Below are 8,232 nucleotides of genomic sequence, written 5' to 3'. Positions count from 1 at the left end.
TAGGAAAATTCACTTGGGAGCTGGGAGTGGGTTGGATGTGCAATGGTTATTTTTCTTTCAAGGAGGCATCAGACCCCTGTGCTTGGGATGTTGCCAAGCACCCTAAATTAGAAGCTGGTCTCAACTGAATTGAGCTAAAGAAACAGAAACAATCCTGCTGCTAAATGCAATAAAGCATTAAGATTTACTGCTTTAAATGTGTAGTTGTCATTACTGTTTATTAAAAACTGAGATAGGTTTGCCTTTGTAATTCTATAGCTCATTCCTCGAACTGAAGTTACATACTAATATGCTTATGTTGGTCTGGGAGAGAACTGCAAATTTGATTGTGACTGGAATGTTTTTTAGTGTCCTTATTTCTTCTTGCTGGTTGTGTTCTCTGAGGGAATAATCACTCAGAATGGCTATATGTACCTTTTGCTCCCTCAATGATCAATGAAGATTTCTTGCTTCTGAAGTTCTAACCTTAATACTAGCTTTTCAGTCCAGAACTCTGATTTCAGTGTGACTGTCTAGCAATGCTTCTGATAGGAAGAATTTCTTTTGTTCCCTAGCACTTATCTCCATAATAAATAATCAGGTTAATTTATTTCCTGGCAAACAGAAGGCAGCACAGACGTCTCTGGCTGCCCCTCATTTCTCCAGCACCTCTGGCTTCAGAGTGCTTACGTGCTCTGTGAGTGCTTGCATTATGCCTTGCATTGTTCTCTTCTGCTGGTGGGAATAACTCACATAGTTTCTGTTTTACAGTTGAGCATTATAGAACACAGTGGAGACATCATCTGCCACTCACTAATAAGGTGGTTATTCACCCATAAACTGAATCCTGAGGAAATCTTCAGTTTGCTGAAATTAGTGAGAGTTTTGCTGTTGGCTTCAGCAAGGTCAGGGTTGCAATCATGAGGAGTTTGGGTTTGTTGCTGTGCTCTGTCACATGGGTCCCCATCTCTCATATCAAAGACTACAGCTCTTTAATATTTCCTGTAACATCTGTTTATCTTGGATAAGCTCTCCTCTTCTACTGTGTTGCCTTATATTAGGTAATGATAGAGTTTTCTTGTTCACTGGTGGTGGGCTATACTGTCCCTTCTTTGCCATCTTAAGCTCTAGGTAGTATAATCTGGCTTGATGGATCATTGTCGTGGGTCATAAATTATAATTGTGGAAGGTCAAACAAACCTGAACTGAATTTGTCAAGGTAATCAGAATCACAAAGGCCTTGACAATTCTCAAGGGACAGCAGGTTCCCTGCTGCACAGAAAAATCCCCTCCATTTGCTCTTAACATCAGAGAGGAGGCATTATCCAAATGAAAATAATGAAACTTCCCGCTGATGCAATGTTCCATAAAACATCTCATTTTATCTGATTTTTCACTATCACAAGAGGATGTGAAGTATATGTAGAATACATTACCCCATTGAGACAGCTGCAGCTGTCTATCAATGGCTGGACAATTAGCAGCTGATCTTGTGGACTTCTGTATAAATAGTGATTGCAATTCTATATAGAATGCAAAAATTTTCCAAATATAGAAGAGAACTGAATAAACATAAACAGAATATACATATAGTGTCTGTTGCAGTGTTATCCTTATTCAGCCTCAGAAAGTGGTAATCTAGAGTTTGCTTCAAAGGTCTGAAGATAAGGCAGATATATAATTTAAATAGTAACCACCAAATTTTCACTAATGGGCCACTGCTTAGTTGTAGAATTTACTGTTTCCTGCGAAAGGAATTTCCTGTTTTATACAACTGTGAAAGATAACCTCTTGTATTAAATGTTTGAGTCCTGAAGTCTCTATTTCATCTGCTATGCAAGAGCTAAACATCTCTTGACTTGAGAATTTGGTGCAAAATATGACTGTGACTGTTGAATGCAAAATTGTTAGATGCAGTGAGCACAGTAGAATATGGATACCAGAGCTTTTTCTCCAGTCACTTTCCCAGTGAGTGATAAACATAGGCTATGTTGCTAGTTTTTCTCTCTGGGTTCCTGCAGAACTCACAGCTGACCAATGCATTCATAGGTTTGGACTTTAGGGAGTGCAGGGATGCATCTCCATCAGCAGTGTAACTTGTGGCAATCATGATAGCTCCAGCTCAGTGTATTCAGCTTATGTATTTGGAGCAAAAGCCATAGAATATTTCTGCTCACCTAGAGATCCCTGAGCAGTAGACTTTGGTTATTTGCTTCAGAAAACAGAATCACAGAACCAGACAGATCTCTGTCTGTAACAGAACAGACTCAACTCTACTGGTGGAATGTTACAGGAAAAAAAGATGACAAAATAGCATTGTTTATAAGCTAAAAACTTAATTAGACCTAATAAAGCCCCTGCTCATAGGTGTTAATTTTACTCTAAGGGGTATTTCAGCAAGCTCCAAAGGCTCTGTGTGTCCATGTGTGGTTAGGCATCAAGATTTCCAACATGGAGAGGTTTGAGTAAACTGATATGTTCTCCCTGGCTACTGGCACTGAGGTAGCCTTAGAGGTGTATGTCTGCACCAAAGCTAATAACCTTTGGCTGTCCTTTTAGTCAGTGGAGGAGAAAAACAGTCCCTCAGAGGATAGAATTTCTGTTTTCTAAGGTGGATGTCTAAAAACAGTCCAGATGAGTCATGCCCCAAAGGTACCTGTCTTCCTCTGTTGAGTCTGAAGGGAGTCAAGGGGTGACTAGTTTAGATACACACTTTTTTTTTTTTTTTTAAATAGCCCTCCCTAGAGCCCCGTTACATTCTCAGTTGGGAGTCACAGCTCTTCAACCTGATAAGAAAGGTTTTGTAAGCTGTTCCTCCCATAACTTGCAGAGCAGCAGAGCCTTTCATCCAGAATCATCCTTAGGTGACAATCTAATTTCCCTAGACTACATGAGGTATCTCAAGCATCAGTGTCTGAGGGCACCAGCCACACTTCTGGTGCCTCCCCCAGCCTGCCCATGGCACAGGACTTAGCCTCCTGAGCCATTATGCCCTGCCCATCAGATCTTGCTGATATGGATCCCTGCCCATGAGCCAATGTCCAGGTCTGGCCCTGGCCTGGCCCAATCCCCAGGTGGGTGCCCAGGCTGGGGCTGTCCGGATCCCTGGGTGTGGGTGGGACAGGCTTGTGCTGCCAGCTGCTGCCTGATGCCTTGGAGAGGCTAGGTAGCCCCCAGCCTCTGCAGCACCCTGATGGGAAGGTAAAGAAGATATAGCTGTAAATCATAGATGTATCAGCAGCTGCAAACTTGTAATGACATTTCCTTCATTGGGCATAAAACATAGTTACTGGGAACTCTCTCCCTCTACTGCTCTCTGCTTCTGGGAGCTTGCTAAGTATTAAAAACCTCCTTCTTCTATTTGAACTCTCTGTGAGAATAGTGTAAATAGCACAGCTGAGAGAGATGCTAGGTTTTACCATGGTAATATCTTACTTTTCAGACAAATCAACTCCAAAAGCTATCACACAGAAGTGATTGCGAGTAACTGGATATATTGGTAATTTCAGGCCCCCGATGAACAAGAAGGTCTTGACAAATGCTGCCCTGGTCAATGTGACCCATGTGTTAAAAACCACTCAGGGAGAAAATAAAGCTGATTATCTGTAATTTCCTCTGCTCACTGCCTGTTTGCTTTTATCTCAAGAAGGCTTTCTGACTTGGCACTGCTAAGCAGTTGATCCGTAGCTTCAGATTACCTACACCAGAGACAGATGTAATTAACAGAAGAGTACAGATCAGAAGATTGGTTCCTGGAATTTCATCTTGTCTAGAGACAGTTGAAACTTATATAAGCTGTCAGACTAAACTTGTTGAAAATGCTTGAATTTTTTTCTCCTAATTTCCACAATTAATGTTCACAATGTGCATGTAATCAGAGTGATGCAGGTTATAGTAAGCAGGTAGCATAAGTGCCATTGCCATGTTCTGTGTCCAGATATGAGTCACTGAATATGCTGCTAGCCACTCTGGGGAAGGCTTCAGTGTAGTGCTAGTTTCCACAAATGATGTTCACAATACACTGAAGCCCACTGATTCTCCTCTTGGGAGCTTCGATGTTTGCTGCCTGCCACCTCCTTATCCTTCTCAGGGGAGCTCAAGGGGTAGCTGAAGTTTGGGCAAGGCAGGATGTACCCTACACATCCGTATGATTACAGCTGAAGACTGTAAGGATTTATGAGTAAGTTTGGTGTTTCCATTCCCTGAGATCATACTGCATGAGCAAAAATCACCCAGAAGTCCTGAAAATCGTGTTATAAAATAACCCTTTAAAAGTGAGTCATATTTACAGGTAAGGGTGATGTGATCACAAACCTGAACGTGTGACAGGTAGTGTTAGATTACATTACAGAAAAATGGTGGCCTTATTTTACCAGGAAAAGTATCTATGGAAAAAAACTAAAACCAAACAAAAAACCAAAACAAACAAAACAAAATAATAAAAACAAACAAAAAACCAATGAGCAAACAAAACCAAACCAAACAAATTACAAAAAAACCCAAAAAAACCTACCCAAGGACCACCACAGGTGCAGGGACAAAAAGCCATGACACAGACCTCTCAGGCTCTTATATTCAAAATATGTGCTTTAGATTTCAGGAGGCAGAGGGGAACTGGCTTTTATCAAGCTTGGGAACAGAGGTTTTTTTCTGCTTCATTTTAAGTTTTTCTCTTTTGATAGTGACAGGTCTGGAGACATCTGTGTCCTTGTCAAAGCTGCAGATAGAAGAGAATGAAGCCACATTGTCAGTATGTGGTTGAAAATGTCTGCATGACCAATAACCCCTCCTTCAGTGTCTGGTCCCTGTAATAAGGACATTTGCATAAATTATTGAAAAATAAAGTCTTCAGTGAGCATTGAAAGGAAACTGTCCTGCAGGTAGGACACCTGCTACCACTGGCTAATGCATTAAGTATAACTTTCAAATGCTTTCATTTAGGTCGCACTCTTTCAAATCTGAATTCCACAGCTATCCCTGGAATTCATATAGGTTCTGTGGCTGCTGGTTACAAAGCTTTGTATTGCATGTCATGACTTCCTGATTTCATTTGCAGAGATCTGGAACACAGAGATGAGTCTGGCAAATAAGTACTGATCTTATCAAACCATTTTGGTAGCTATTGCTATTAATGGTAATCATCCAAGAAATAAAAATTAACCAGCAAAAAAATGGCATTTTAGAGGTGGACCTAGCCGTGGCCTAAGTTTCTGGAATTGAGAACTGCTCCAGTATAAAGTAAGATTTCATTCCACATGCAGGTTCAGGGTATTTTGTGGGGGTGCATTTTCAGTCCTGTGTTCTGAGAAGCAGCACAATGGGGTCACCCATAATACTGCAGCCTTTTCTGTCCCCTGTCAAGCAACCTGGTTGTGTATGTGTTGCTTAAATGAAGGATTGGCAGGTTGTGGGTGTCAGGACAGGGCACATGATTATCCTTGCTGTTGAATTATTTAAACTGGATTTAGTCTGTGATAGTTAGTCCTCCTAGAAGAAGCACCTAGTGCCCAATTTAATCACTTCCATGGGCCAACTACTGTTTCCAGCAAGACAACAGTTTTTATGGCAGGGGATTAGCTGTCTGGATGTGAAGTGACCTATACTCCTTTGCCTCTGGGAACTGTAAAGTGAGTCCTGTCCAGTTTTATTTACTGTTATGAGCACTGGGCATTAGCTCTTTCCCAGGAATATCTAGACGTGATTTACTTTATTCACATGCCTATGTCTGTTTTGAAACTCTCTAGCATGCACTAGGGACAGAAAAGAGTCCAAAGGGTAACTGTTCAGGGCCAGAGAAATGTCCCAATTTTTGAAGTATAACTGAAATTTGGCAGTACTGTTTCAGTCATTTGGGATCTGTGGCTGGGAAATTTTAAGAAACCAAGATCTTTTTCTGTATTTGCCAAAATCTCAAGCAACAATTTATATGTTCTATACGTTTGTTCCTTCAAATTCTCTTAAATTACACCTGCACAGCATAACACCTGATAGTACCAGGTGATGATTTATGATCATAGCATCAAAGCTTTGGTTTAGTTCACCAGGGAGTCGGTTCTTAAATAGCACATGTGAAATCCCTGGTTATTTTCTTCACAACACATGGTTGTTTTGCCTGTGAAGTTCCTCTGAGAGTTACTGTGTCAACACTTGTTGTGCAACTCTTTTATTTACAGTATAACAGGGTGAGAACAACAGTGGATTTTCCCGTAAATGTGGGATTTTTCTTGGCTGACCTGCCAAGGACTAGAACCCTGCCAAGAAAAAACTGGGTAGCATCTGCATTCTGTACTGGCTTGATAATTGCATTTGGGTATGAGCACAGGTATGTGTCTGCACATATATGCAAACCCACACATTTACTGGAGGGACTGAGAATGCTTTAGCACTGGTTAACAAATGTTTCCATCACTGATACAGCCACAGATGTTGCAATCCCCATTTTGGCTGCAGACAGCCGCTGTTCTTGTCCCTGTAGTACAAACCTAGTGTCAGGGCTTAGGCTTACATTTTAGCCTTATGATATTGCTCCTCTCTTTCTAATATCAACAGGACACATAAATAGAATCACCTTGAGAGAAGCAGCAAAACAGCTCTAGTAAGAGCTAGATGCATTTGTGGCTGGCACTGCTGGTCATAGCTCTGTGTCTGTACCATTTCTTCTCAGCCTAAAACCTGTCTGAATTCTCAAAGCACTGCCGTGTGCTCCAATTATTCCACCCTGATCTCTGCAGGGCTTATTAGTGCAACCACTGTATTACGCCAGTGCAGGTACCTGTCTTCCAGATGAGGCCATCTTGTGCCTAGACAGCTTAAAGAGCAGAGAGAGTAAATATGCACAGCCTCAGGCCACCTATGGGATTTAGGGGAATTTGGCCTTCTTGGAAACAACTGATAAGCTTCCATAAAATCTGGCAGAGGAAACAATGTAGAGATTAAAAAAAAAAAAAAAAAAAAAAAAAAAAAAAAAAAAAGGCAACCATCTCACAGAAAATGCCCCTAAACTCCCACACTGAGGGTCACAATACCTCTTGCTATTGTTTCAGTGACTGTATCAAGGATTAGAAGAAGTCTGCAACTTGGCTGGTGCTTCAGGAAGAAAGACAGTATCTATTATTTGTGTGCTGGGAGCAATGCTCAAACATAAATGTCAATACTGTTTTCAGGGAGATACCAGCAAGTGTATGTCCTGGGTGATGATTTGAGGAAATTCATTCTCACTTGAGAAGTGCCAGTCATGGCATCCTTTTCTATTTGGAGAGGATTTGCAGCAGACTTTACTGCAACATGTGCCTGGACTAATAATACTAGTAAAATGTTTTAATTTGCTTTATGCATGTGGCAGTACTTATATAGCTCTCCTCAGCATAAGATTTGATCACTCAAGTAGTAGTTCTCAAAACACAAAAACATTTCTACTGATTGCTGGTTGTCTTTAGATCAGAATGGTCTGTAATACAAGGAAGTTCACTTATTATCATACATTGCATAATTATTCAGGAAGCAAATACTACAATTACTGTAAAAGTCTCAGTGTAATTGCTGTCAACAGTTAAATACAAAAGCGTGACTTTTCTTTAACAGAAGCTGCTAACCTAGTCTTGTTAAACTATCATTCTTTTCAAAAGTACCATTTGAAGCTGTCACTTCTCCCCTACGGTGTAATTTTATTTTGTATATTCACAAATAACATGATACTTAGAGGCTTCAATGCAATAAAAACACATTTACAGAAATGCTAAAGTTAGTTGAGAGTTTCCCCTTGGCTGCTGTGGGGCAGGACTCTACCCTCTGGCCCTCAATCTGAAGAATTGAAAACAGATGCCTGAGGAAGATACACAGGAGAGAAGGACCTAGAGGATGAGTCCTGAGCAATTAGCATGTCTCCCACAGTTGTCCAGAAGATCTGGAGTGCTAGCAGCATTCTTCTGCTGAGACAACTCCTCTGTGTTTTTCTGCAGAGAGAGAAAGAAATCAATTGCATTATATCCCTGTGACTCCCCTGTATGTAATAATGGCTCTGCTGTTAGTTACAGTGGAGGCTCATTGCACAGAGCAATGCAGCAGAGCCACAGTGTGGTGGAAAGGGAGCTGATCTGTACTCATTTTATGAATAATGTTATAGTGGTGCAATGGCTTTAGGTGTTGACAGGACCAGGGCAGGCAGTTATTGATTAAGTTACTATTGGGGCTCGAGAGAAAGCAAGGAAATAATGCAACAGCTCCCAGGTTGAGAGCAGTGGGAAAAATCATTAG

Source organism: Heliangelus exortis, chromosome Z, assembly GCF_036169615.1.
Source record: "Heliangelus exortis chromosome Z, bHelExo1.hap1, whole genome shotgun sequence".
NCBI lineage: Eukaryota > Metazoa > Chordata > Aves > Apodiformes > Trochilidae > Heliangelus > Heliangelus exortis.
The sequence above is the reverse complement of the archived record's forward strand: the minus strand, read 5'-3'. Positions refer to the sequence as shown.